The 13629-nt window shown below is 45.7% G+C and overlaps 1 pseudogene; it reads left to right on the top strand.

The window, feature by feature from the left end:
* The first annotated feature begins 12477 nt into the window (after nucleotides 1-12477).
* LOC133766528 (small ribosomal subunit protein uS2-like) lies at nucleotides 12478-13332 on the top strand (annotated as a pseudogene).
* The last annotated feature ends 297 nt before the right edge of the window (nucleotides 13333-13629 follow it).

The raw sequence follows: 13629 nt of genomic DNA, 5'->3' as shown, positions 1-13629 counted from the left end.
AGAACTACTACTGTTCAGGTTAAAGCAGAGGTTGGAGTGAGAAACTCTAACCACTGAACATCCCAGCCATCTGTCAGAGAAGTACCTGAAACCTCTGTAGGGAATGCCCTGTCCCTCTGGGACCACGCTGGAAACCAAGCTCTTCTTTTCTTAGGATTTATTTATTTTACTTGAAAGTCAGAGTTACTTAGAGAGAAAGAGAGGCAGAGAGGCAGAGGGAAAGAGAGAGAGAGAGAGGTCTTTCATTTGCTGGTTCATTCCCCAATTGGCCGCAATGGCCGGAGCTGCACTGATCTGAAGCCAGGAGCCAGGTGCTTCCTCCAGGTCTCTCATGCGGGTCCATGGGCCCAAGGACTTGGGCCATCTTCTACTGCTTTCCTAGGCCACAGAAGAGAGCTGGATCGGAAGAGGAGCAGCCGGATCTTGAACCAACGACTATATGGGATGCTGGCACTGCAGACCGTGGCTTTACCTGCTACGCCACAGTGCCGACCCCTCCATTGACTCTTTGTTCGAAGTCTGAGGTTCAAGAGTGCAGGAGACAAAGGCAAGAATAGCTTTCTAGGTAATGCCAGTGCAACCTGCCATTCTCTGAAAGCACAGTGGAAAGAAACCAGTCAGGTGGGCCATGGGAAAAGTTCTTGGAAAATATATTCACCCATATACAACAATATTTTAATTCCATTTTCCTTCAAACTTTCTGAAGTCCCCTCACACAGGAAAAGCAGTGGTGTAGTAAGAGACTTGTGTGGGTCTTAGCGTTTCAGCCCATTGCTGGCATCTCAGGGTCCCAGCTCTCCTCTGATCTGCACCCTTCTATTCATAATGCAAAGCAGGCGCTATGCTGAGGGCTAATGGGATCCTGGCGCCTAATAGGTAGAGACGGTGGCAAGCCTCCACAGGGGTCTCTCTGACCATTCCAATTAGGTAGCACTCACCCATGCTTCTGGCCTTCTCTCTTCCTTTACACATCTTTATTTTCACCCAGAGGGCTTATCACCACCTGACATCACACGGATTTGTCCATCATCTCTCTCCCCCACAAGAATTCAACCTCATGAGAGCAGAACCTTGATTTTATTTTATTTTGTTTGCTCCTCTCTACCTGGAGCCCCGGAGAGTTTCTGACATGTAGTAAGTAGGTGATAAAATAAGTTAATCATTGACTGAGTTGTGAGATTGGTGTGAAAAGAAATAGGTAGACAGTGTCTCCCATGGTACCTGGTACATCAAAGGCCCTCAGCACAAGTTAGTCATCTGTGTCACTGTCATCACCTTCTACACAGAGAGTCTCAGAGGGTGACTAGCTGAATGATCTCACCTATTTCTTCATGGCCTGGTGGATCTCATGAACAGATTCCCCAAGGTACAACAGAGATCCCCATGGCAGCAAATGACATAGCAATGGGTATAGCATTCCCACATTCCTGAAGTGAACACACAGGAAAGTCACATAGAGTTTGAAATATCTTTGTTTTCTTTTTAAAGATTTGTTTGTTTGAGAGGCAGAGTCCAGATAGAGAGGGAGGGTCAGAGAGAGAGAGAGAGAGATCTACCCACTGGTTCACTCCTGAAATGGCTGCAACAGCCGGAGCTAGGGAGATCCGAAGCCAGGAGTCAGGAACTTCCTCCAGGTCTCCAATGTCATACAGGAACCCAAGGACTTGAGCCATCTTCTACTGCTTTCCCAGGCCACCAGCAGGGATCTGGATCAGAAGTAGAGCCACTGGGACTCGAACTGGTGCCCGTATGGGATGCCAACACTGCAGGTAGAGGCTTAACCTACTACACCACAGTGCCAGCCTGTTTGAAATCTCTTTTTTGAAGCGTCTTTAGGAACGCAGTACTTCAGAGACCTAGAGACCATTTTTCTCTGAGCCCAACCTAGCCTGGGATTCCTCCAACATCACAAGAATGTGGCAATTCTTGGATTGAACACCAAGTAGAGTATGTGCCTTGTGTTAAGACACTGTGCTGAAACAAAGCACTGCTAATAATTTAACTATCATAATGTCTCGCATTAGTCTATTTAAAAACTAGGTGGTGTCTCAGCAGTACACAAGATGGGTGTGAAGCACACAAAATGAGTATGAGACCAAGTGCAGGAGATCAAGATCCGGTCTCTCCCAAGTCATTCTGGGCACGCCCATTAGCTGCTTCGCTTCCATGTTTGTTATGTCTTGTGCTTTGTCTCTCTCTCCCTTTCCACTTCTGTCCTTCCACACATGTGGTTGAAACGGCATGAGCTGAACATGAGTTATCTACAGACTCATGCATTGAAGACTGATACGATCAGACCATTCTCCGGTTGGAAGGATCTCTAGAAGATGTTTCATCCAATGTTTACATTTTAAATAAATCCTATAAGAAGAATGGAAATGATTTGTCTGAAGACACGTAGTTAATGAGTTCCATTTCTAGGAGCCAGTCTAGCACTCACTCACCCGATGACATTTACGCATCCTGCTTACCTCCTTTCTACTATTGTCCTGTGTCTTACTCTCATTCTCTTTTCTCCCATGCCCACTCCTAAAAAGGGGTCCAACCCTCTCTTAGCCCAGAACTCAAGCATCCTTTGGTAAAGCCAGGGACTGCTTCTCCCTGTTTCTCCTTCAGTCTCTTGCTCCTTCCCCACTTTCCTCAGGAAGCAACTGGATTTCTGTGCAGCCTCCAAAAGCTGACTCAATTCTCTGTAAGGAGACCAGCGTCCACCTTTTCTACTCTCTGGCAGCTCCTGGAATGTCTGATGGGAAGCATCCCTCATGAAGGGTTTGGCATGGCAATTGTGGCCATGCAGGGCAGGAGAGCCTGAAGTTTTCTTTCTGAGTCATGTTGAGCAGGGAACACGTCCCCACACAAAGATCAGGAAACACATCCAGACAGCATGAATGGAGTCCACAGAGGACTCAGAGACTCCAACCGTACAAACAGAGCTGTGCTTGCCAGATCCATGTTGTAGATTAGACTGTGGCTAGAGATGACCTCACATCACACTCACACCCCAGGAAAGTTTGGAGGGGAGGAGCCGTTACATAGGGCAAGTTTGCAGCTGGAGAGCCAGCAGGGTTCTGGAAAAAGACCGGTTATCAATTGGATCTTTCTTGTGTGTTTTGGTCAGGCTACTTTCCCAAGGAGTGAAGCACCAATCCACCATCGCCCCTATCAGCCCACCTCATCCCCATCTCTCCTCCTGTTCACTCCCCACACCTGCCCCACCCACCCACCCACACACATCCTTTTTTTTTTTTTTTCCAAAAGTTTGCCAACAACTATATGCATTTCATTTCCTCCTACTCCAGATGTGGTCTTTTGAATATTCTCAAGGGCTATGACCATGGAGAAAATTATAGCAACTACGGAGGAGATGCCTTGAAAGGAAAACTAAATTGGAACAGTACTATCTGTGGACTTCCCCAAGGTCATTTGATGGTGCTGGGTGTTAATTGCCCTGCTCTCTCACCCCTGGTTCTCTTTCCTTTTGATTCCATTAGAGATCTTAAGTCTCTCCACATGTGTTACAGACGCCGCTTCCTCCGCTCACTGTGAGAGTTCTTCAAGCTGGGGGAGGAGGGAGAAGGAAAGGAAAAAATCTGGGCAAAATTTCTATCTGCACAACCCAACCATTTGGCTAATGCCTGAGGTGACGACTCCAGTAGCCTTTGAAGTTGAAAGTGGCTTTGGATCTATTTTCCTAGGTGCCTTCCCAGTCTGACTGATGACACTTCAGGTTTTAAAATGGTTTGGCTCCAGCGGTTTCTCCTCCTAATGCTGGGATGGGAAAAGCATCATGCACGAGGCTGGTGTATGATGATGAGTGGGTAATTATCAGCAGGGACACAGAAGGGTGCACAGATCGACCGTGGGTGTTATTTTTAGAGCGTTCACGTGACACGATCCATCTTAAAAGTATTTCTCAGGGTGAGGAGCTGAGACTAGCACCATGATTTACTGAAGTCCTGGGGAACACATGTGACTTTCTTGTTTCCAAGATGACACCATGAGGACACCATTGCTTTTTCTTCTTCTTCTTTTTGTTTCTTATAGAATTGTTGAGCCAAACCCAAAAAACCAACATAAATTTCCCCCAGTACCCTGCTGTCCCTGTTCAAAGATTCAGAGGATTTGGTGTGCATGATCTATGAACCAAGGTGATATTCGAACAGAGACAAATTATGTTCAAACATCTGAAAGTCATCACTTGTGTGCATATGCAGGCATTTCGAGAAAAATCTACAAGAGGATCAAAAACAAGATTAAACCACATCTGTTTGGGTTTAAACGACATTGTCTATGTAGTTCAAAGTTGTTTCCTTTTGTATTAAAAAAAAAAAAAAAACCTGCCCAGCTGTTTTTTATCTTAAATTCTTAGCCTTTATCAAAGAAGTGTTTTCATTGGCCAAGCAGTGTTATTTCTAAAAGTTAAACTATTTAGGGAAGGCGACTAAGAAAAAAACTGCTTTGTGCATCTCAATTCTTTCCCCCAGAGCCTTGGCCCCCTCGGGAAACTAATCCAGGGGTTTTGTTCATTTTCTAAATAGAAAGGCTGAGTCTACTGTGCATCATCATATCGTAAATTAGGTCTCCCATTCTTTTCTACAGACACTGGTTACAATTGGCGCCGATAAGAAACACGAAACATGAATCCTAAAAGGTGTCTATTAAATGAGAAGTGACTGTTTGACCGTGTGCTTATTATACCCTGATAAATGGGAAAGAGCATGTTTGGGAAAGCTGTTGTCAGTAAATAGTCTTATTTAGCAAAGATGTAGGTGAAAGTGATATTACCCTGGCTGTGTGTTGTTTTGAACATCTGACACATTTATATATTAAAAATAAATCAATCTGGGGGCTGGCATTGTGGTGCAGCGGGTTAAAGTCCCGGCCTGCAGCACCAGCATCCCATGTGAGTGCTGGTTCCGATACCGGCTCCTCTACTTCTTATTCAGTTCCCTGCTGGTGTGCCTGGGAGGGCAGCGGAAGCTGACCCAAGTGCTTGGGTCCCTGAACCCGTGTAGGGGACCAGGAGGAAGCTCCTGGCTCCTGGTTTCAGGTCAGCTCAGCTCCAGGCATTGCAGCCTTTTCAGGGGGTTGGGACAGCAGATGGGCTACCTCTCTCTCTCCCTCTCTCTGTAATTGTCTTTGAAATGAATAAAATGAATCCTTTTTAAAAAATCAAATCTGATTACAATGTCCTCCTGTTTCATGAGGAATAAATAAGCTGTGCTATGAAGATCTAGAAAAGGGTTTATTAGAATGAAATTAGGGGGACCGGCTCTGTGGCATAACAGGTAAAGCCACTGCCTGCACTGCAGGCATCCCATATGTGCAGTTCGAGTCCCGGCTGCTCCACTTCCAATCCAGTGCTCTGATGTGGCCTGGGAAAGCAGTAGAAGATGGCCCAAGTCCTTGGGCCTCTGTACCTGTGTAGGAGACCCAGAGGATGCTCCTGGCTCCTGCCTTCAGATTAGCACAGTTCCAGTCATTGCAGCCATCTGGGTAGTGAACCAGCAAATGGAATACCTCTCTCTCTCTCTCTCTCTCTCTCTCTCTCTCTCTCTCTCTCTCTTGTTCTGTCTCTGCCTCTGCCTCTCTGTAACTCTGCCTTTCAAATAAATAAATAACTATTTCTGTAAAAAAAGAATGGAATTAGAAGTTAAAAATATGAATGAAACAGAGAAATATGATATGATAACCATGCCATTCTATGTAAAGTTTCACTGCTTTCTTCTTAAACAATTCTTCCTATAGTTTGTAACTGTGCTCAGCATAGTAATTAACATGATACAAACAGGGGTATTCACACACACACACACACACACACTCACACACAGAGAGAGACTCTATTGTTCTTACCAAGGGTCAACAATCAATGGGGTCGGCACTGTGACATAGAAGGTTAAGCCTCCACCCGCAGTGCCGGCATACCATATGGGTGCTGGTTCAAGTCCCAGCTGCTCCACTTCTAATCCAGCTCTCTGCTAATGCACTTAGGAAAGCAGCAGAAGATGGCACAAGTCCGTGGGCCCCTGCATCTATGTGGGAGAACTGGAAGAAGCTCCTAGCTCCTGGCTTCGGCCAGCCCAGCCAGGGAGTGAAACAGCAGATGGAAGATCTCTCTCCCTCTCTCTTTCTCCTTCTCTCTCTGTACCTCTGTCTTTCAAATAAATCTTTTTAAAAAAAAAATCCAGCAGGTAACTTTACAGAGGGTATTATTATGATGGAAAAGACAAGTTTTCATTGTAATATTTACAAGCAATTCTCTGTTGGGTATGAACGTAAGAATTATCTTTCCTTATCTAGCGAAGACACCTGTCAACTGTCTCTAGTTTGTGTTAAAGAAGTGGTACCTATTTTGAGAAGGAATAAATGGATTTATTTTTTGGCTTAGGTTTGAATGCAAACCTAACCCATTGGGTTTTATCTGCTTCTTTTTCCTTAATGCATTCGAAATGCCCAGCTCAGCACCATGCTTGGGCTTACAAGTCTGATCGCCTGCTTTCAAATCACTGCCGAGTAGTACCGGAAGGAAGACCCTGGCTCCTGGCTCCTGGCTCCTGGCTTCAGATCGGCCCAGCTGTTGCCACCATTTACAGAGTGACCCAGTGGATGGAAGACCTTTCTCTCTATCTCGCCCTCTCTCTCTCTCTCCCTCTCTCTGTCAGTAACTCTGCCTTTCAAGTAAATACATCTTTATTAAAAAAAAAATCACTGCCAAGTGATTTGGGGTGACTGAAGCTCAGTTATTTCATCTTCAAAATGGAGGCAATAATATGACCAACTTTACCAGATTAGAGTAAGGATTTAAATAAGAAAAGGCATGAAAGGCACCTCCCAGAGTATCCAGCACATAAAAATGCTCAGTAAGCACTTGTCATCGTTCTCCTTCAGAGTCTGGTCTAAATCTTCTCTCTGCTCCTCACCCCTACTTCCTGCTGCTATGCCATGCTCACAAATCATAAACCAGGTTCCTGTACTGAAAGGGATTGGGCAATAGCTGATAGTTTACATCTTGAGTGTGCTCTCTTCCTCAGCGCCTGTCCCTGGAAAAGTCACCCTCCTCCCTTCTGATCCTAGCTCACCCGTCTCTAAAGAGAGACCATGGGCTGTACCAAGCCTAGCAATGGCAGTGACCCCTATAGTGCTTGCTCGGTGTGAAAGTCTGCCATGGCCCAGTGCTGCTGTCCACCCTGGTCTCCAGGAAGGAGAAGGACACGGTGAGTGATGGCCAGGTGGGACAAGTCCTGCGGTCTGGATCCTTTCTTGCCTCTCATTCATGCTTACTCCCTCAATCCATTTTCCATGCCTTCCTCTCAGGGATCATGAAAATACCATCTTAAGAGGCCATCTGCCTACTGCCTCTTCCCCTTTGTCACTCCCTAGACAACTACGAGATTAATCTCACCTAGCTACCCCAATTCAGAAATTGCTCATGACGCCTATTATAGACGGGAGGGGGAAAAATCCACTCTTCTTAGAATTGGAAAAATAGCAGGACTTCAATTGTCTTGATTGAGAAGAAGTAACCTAAATTGTCTTCTAAAAAGCAGATACGATGCATGGAGCATTCGGTGTGCCAGACTCTGTGTCAAATGCTTTGCCCATTCTTCCTATTTTAGCCTCTGCAGGAATTCTGGGGAGGTGGGTCTTACCACTGTCCTAACTTTATTAACAGGGAAACTCAGCATAGAGAAGGTAGCCCAGCTCAAACACACCAGATTGGGTGTCTTGCTAATCAATCATTTTCTTTTGTGCTTCTTGTCTCCACCACGCCGGAGAGAACCTCTCTGGATTTGCACCTGCAAACCCATGGTAAATGCAGAGCTCACACTGTCCGGTACATTGCCTTTGAATCACATTCGGCCATCCAGCTTCAAACAACTCCTTCTTCCATCCCAGTGTGTAGCTGCACTGTTCCTCCGAGTATTGCTGTTTTCTGAGCTCGCCGTTACTCTGGGCCTTTTGGCTCCCAAAGCATCTTCCCACGCCTCTCCTGTGCTCTTCCTAACAACCCTATGGTCCAAACCTGAACACTCCCAATTTGCAGAGGTGGCAAATGAAGTCACGTCTTTGGCCAAAGCCAGAGAGCAATTACAGAACTGGAGATGGACTCACGCCCCTCCCATCTTCTCTAAAAACATCTTAAGCTCTTGCTTTCAGTACACTCCCTAGTTGCAGGCACAGCGGCTCAAAGGCTATAAGAAGTTGGCCGGTCACGTTATTTTGTAAGTGCAAATAGCCGAGGTTCCTAAAAGCTGAATAAGAGTTCTCAGCACGTGGCTTTTTTTTGTCCACGTCTCGCCCAGGAGGTGAGTTGAGGACAGAGTCTCGGCTTAACAGTAGATGTCTTGGTTTTCCTGAATTAACAACCACCCTGGATGTTATTTCAACACAGTTTATCTTTCTACGCAGTCATACGTCCCTTTATAATTTCAAGACAGATCAACAGGGACTGGGGCTTTTGAGGTTTTTGGACAAAGGTGGACCTGAGGTTTATTCAAGGGATTTGAATTTCAAATGTGCGGAGGAGGGCTTGGCCCAATGCCTGCCCAAGGACGTTGGGCTGAAATGCCAGCAAAGGAACGTTAATGCCGCTCCTGTGTTTGGCTGAGCCTCATCCAGGGAAGAAACAAGTAAGCACAGAGACAGTTCTTGGAGTGGTAGGAGGTAATCCAACGGTTTTTAAGAGCGTTTTGATTGCTTGGTTCCAGAACGGTTTGGTTAAGTGGATTTTCAAAAAGGGAAATAATGAAAAGGCCAGGCTGCAGAATCTGTGATCTGGCCAGCTCTGGAACAAGCGGGCCCCTCTGCGGACCTCAGCAGGCATTCAAGGGACGGAAGGTTCTGCAGGGAAGACTGACCTGCGCTCCAATGGGCCCTGATCAACAACTGGTTGAGTCTTGTGCTTGTGGCTTTTGCATTTGAGATGCATGTTTGGGGCAGGTGCATTTCTTCATAGATGCCACCACACCTAACTGACATCTAAGACGAAGCAGAAACCTCAACAGCTCTTGGATCAAAAGCATAGATTTCTAGTCCTTAGAAACAATATTTTCTGGCCAGCACCATGGCTCGCTTGGCTAATCCTCTACCTATGGGGCCAGCACCCCAGGTTCTAGTCCCGGTTGGGGCACCGGATTCTTTCCTGGTTGCTCCTCTTCCAGTCCAGCTCTCTGCTGTGGCCCGGGAGTGCAGTGGAGGATGGCCCAAGTGCTTGGGCCCTGCACCCCATGGGAGACCAGGAAGAAGCACCTGGCTCCCAGCTTCGGATTGGCACAGCACACTGGCCACAGCGCACCGGCCGTGGCAGCCATTTGGGGGGTGAACCAATGGAAAAAGGAAGAACTTTCTCTCTGTCTCTCTCTCTCTCTCACAGTCTAACTCTGCCTGTCAAAAAAAAAAAAAAAAAGAAAAGAAACAATATTTTCTAAATGAAAATTTACTATTTTATATGCAATGCTCAGAAATGGTTTTGAGGAATCACTGTTTTAGTCTACAGCTGATAAACTTTTTAATTTGTTTTAAAAATAAAAACAAAACGTAAAATGAAACTTGGTACCGTCCCCATAGGTTCTCATGGTTGGCTCCTTTTTTCGCTCAGATCTCATCACAATGTATCCCTTCCAATAGGCCTTTCTTCAAATCTAAAATCTAAAATAATATCATAAATGATTAGCTTGTCCTTAGATAGAATCATGGTGGTGTGGATTTGTATTTTTAAAAAAATACAGCTACGGGGGCTGGCATTGTGTCACAGTGGGTTAAGCCTCCACCTGCAATACTATCATCTCATATTGAATTTGTTCAAGTCCCAGCTGCTCAGCTTCTGATCCAGCTCCTTGCTAATGTGCCTGGGAAGGCAACCACGTAGTGGACCCAGCTGGAGTTCCAGGCTCCTGGTTTTGGCCTGGCCCAACTGCAGCTGTTGCAGCCATCTGGGGAGTGAAACAGCAGTTGGAAAATATCTCTCTCTGTCTCTCTTCCTCTTTCTGTAACTCTGCCTTTCAAATTAAATTTTAAAAATTAAAAAAAATATATAGTCACAGAATTGTGTTCATGGATGGAGGGAGGATACATTTCAATACTCCCCATTCCCAGTGTATGTCTGAAATCAGGGATATTACTGACCCCTGTAACATACTGGTTTTTTTCTACACACACACATCCTTATGATAAAGTTTAACATGTAAGTTGGGTACAGTAAGAAGTTAAGAATAACTAGTAACAAAATAGGAGAGTTAGAGCCATATACTGGACTAAAATGGCCAGCATCACTACTCTGTACTTTGGGACCATTTGAACAACAGCACTGAGACACCGCAGCAGATAATCTGACAACAGAGCTGGCTCCAAGTCCTAACGGGCAGATAATGTGCACTGAGAGGTGTACTGGACAAAAGGATGGCTCAGGCCCAGGGCTCAGGCCCAGAAGCAGGCCAGTGTGAGATTTCATCACACTAGTGAGAACCACACACAATTAAAAAACTTCTTTCTGGAATTTTCCATCCAGTGTTTTGGACCGTGGTTGACCACAAATACAAAACCATGGGTAAGGGGGGACTTATATTTATTTTTTGGAGATTCTTACTGGAATATGTTGGAATGAAATGATCAGAGTCAATGGGATATAGAAGAAATAAGAGTGGCCGTGGGTTGACATTGTTGACAGGAGCTATGACGGCCTAAGCATTGGTTTTACTCTTCTCCCCACTTATTTTCCAGGACAAAGTAGATTTTTTATAGTCATAAAAAAGCATCCCCTGCACCCTTTTATGCCATTTTTGCAAAGCACCTCCTCCTTCAAATCACCTTGTCAGGTATTCAGTCACCTCGGCATCTCCCACCCCAGTGTACACACCATGAGGGCAGAAGCCTGCTCTCAGTTCTTCCTGCCTCAACATAAGTGATGAGCACTAGATCTGCATTTCTGGGGCAGCCTTGTGGCTTTCCACTCATTAGACCTGGAGCATCCTTGCTCTGGGGCCTGCTCCCTCCCCTTCCACATGGAGGCAACCTCTCTTCTTCAGGAATAGTGAGCACAGATAACAGTACCTGCGGAGGCCCATCAGAGCCTTTGCCACTGACTAACCTCCACAAATGAACTTCTCCCAGCTCTCTCTGTTGTGACTATGTATTAGCTGATATTCACCGTGTAATTGCATCGATGACTTTGGAAGACTTGGTACCTGAGAGTATTTGTCCTCCCTTTATAAATACTGGATAGAGAAAGTAAGTTCTATTTTTGGCTTTACTAGTTCTGACTTGATCTGTGCATTTCTTTCTGCTGCTTGCCCCAGCAAAATGGAAAAACAGAGTGCATGAGTTGGAGTGATTATTGAGATGAGATAGATTAAAAACTATTTGGAATCCCATATAAATGCCAGGCCAAATTTTATAGAAATCCAAAATGCATTTGAGATATTCAGCAGTTCTCCTAAGGCCTGATTACAGGCTTGATGGCCTTAATTTTTCTCAAATATATAATTCTCTGTTATGGTACTCTATGAAATGCTGTAGCATATCATTAATGCTTATAAAATGCCATAAAAGTGCACAGAGCAGAAAACCTCCCAGCTAGAGAAATTTTGCAATCTGAAGACAGAGGCGGTTCACTTTAATAGAGGGAGCTGAAAAATAACCACAGATATGGATATCTTATGGAGAAGGTTCCTCCTGTCCTTTAGAAATAAGGCACAGTATTTGGGAACTGACAGTGTTTGGGATGGAGGGGAAAATTCAAACTAAGATCTAAAAGGGATTAGTGCTGCAATATAGAGAGTAAAGCTGCCGCCTGTAGTGCTGGCCTCCCATATGGGCGCCGGTTCGAGTCCCGGCTGTTCCACTTCTGATCCAGCTCTCTGCTGTGGCCTGGGAACGCAGTAAAAGACTGCCCAAGTGCTTGGGCCCCTGCACCCATGTGGGAGACCCAGAAGAAGCTCCTGGCTCCTGACTTCCGATTGGAGCAGCTCCAGCCATTGCAGCCAATTGGGGAGTGAACCAGCAGATGGAAGACCTCTCTCTCTCTCTCTCTCATTCTTTCTCTGCCTCTGCCTCTTTGTAACTTTGCCTTTCAAATATACATAAACAAATCGTTTTTAAAAAATAAGATCTAAAGATGCTCATGGTGAAGGGAAGGAGAAATGGGAATAATGAAAAAAACTGTTGAACATAACAGAGCCCTGTGTTGAAGCTGGCTGAGAAATAAGTTAGAGAAGACACATTTGTCTAGAGGCAGATTATGTTGTAAGCAAACCCAAGTCTGACAGTATTGGAAATAAAACAGCTTAATGGGAATTTGGGGTGCTATGTTACGTTGTTAACCAAATGTACTGGAATAGAGAAAAGATCAGTGCATGATTGTGAAGTTGCAAATAATCCAAGCTTTAGAAGTCTCTGATGGCTTTTCTGCACCACCCGGCAAGGGGTCCATACAGCGTTGTTCTTTTTTCCCCCCACATAACTTAAGGAGAAGCTGTCATCATGTCCAGAGCCCTTGATGTCCTGCAAATGAAGGAGGAGGATGTCCTCAAGTTCCTTGCAGCAGGAACCCACCTAGGTGACACCAACCATGACTTCCAAATAGAACAGTACATCTACAAAAGGAAAAGTGAGGCGTCTACATCCGAAATCTGCAGAGGACCTGGGAGAAACTGCCGTTGGCGGCTCATGCTATTGTGGCCGTTGAAAACCCTGCTGATGTCAGTGTGATGTCCACCAGGAACACCGGCCAGAGGGTTGTGCTGAAGTTTGCTGCTGCCCCTGGAGCTACTCCCACTGCTGGCCGCTTCACACCTGGAACCTTCACTAACCAAATCCAGGCAGCCTTCCAGGACCTCAGCTGCTGGTGATTCCTGATCCCAGGGCTGAGCGCCAGCCTCTCACAGAGGCGTCTTACGTGAACCTGCCTCCCAGTGCTCTGTGTCACGCAGACTCTCCTCTGAGCTATGTGGACATTGCCATCCCATGCAACAACAAGGGAGCCCACTCAGTGGATCTGATGTGGTGGATGCTGGCCTGGGAGGTTCTGAGTATGCGTGGTACCATCTTCCATGAACACCCCTGAGAGGTCATACCTGATCTCTACTTCCACAGAGATCCTGAAGAGATTGGAAAAGAAGAGCAGGCTGCCGCTGAAAAAGCTGTGACCAAGGAGGTGTCAGGATGCATGGATGGCCCCAGCACTGAGATCACTGCTACTCAGCCTGGGGTTGCAGACTGGGTGGAAGGCCAGCAGGTGCCCTCTGTGCCGGTTCAGCAGTTCCACACTGAAGACTGGGCTGCAGCTCCCACTGCTCAGGCCACCGATCAGTAGGAACAACCACTGAGTGGTCTTAAGCTGCTTTCCACGGTCTCTGAAGCAAACATGGAAATGACATTGACGGGAAATAAAGAGCAGTTTCTACAGAAAGAAAATAGAAGTCTATGATGGTTCTTTCTAAAGTGAAAAAAAGAAATGTATAACAACTGGGTAAATCAACAAATATTTATTGAGCACCTGATGAATGCCAAGTAGCAGGGGAGGTGCAAGGAAGAAAATGGGAATAGGGAGATACAGACCCTGCCCTTATATCACTTATAGTCCCTTAAAGAAGATAAATGATATAAAAGTATCTGAAGTTACTTGGTTGAGCT

The sequence above is a fragment of the Lepus europaeus genome, chromosome 9 (genome assembly GCF_033115175.1).
Source record: "Lepus europaeus isolate LE1 chromosome 9, mLepTim1.pri, whole genome shotgun sequence".
In the NCBI taxonomy this organism is placed as follows: Eukaryota; Metazoa; Chordata; class Mammalia; order Lagomorpha; family Leporidae; genus Lepus; species Lepus europaeus.
Note: the sequence above shows the minus strand (reverse complement) of the source record. Positions and strands in the feature narration are given on the sequence as shown.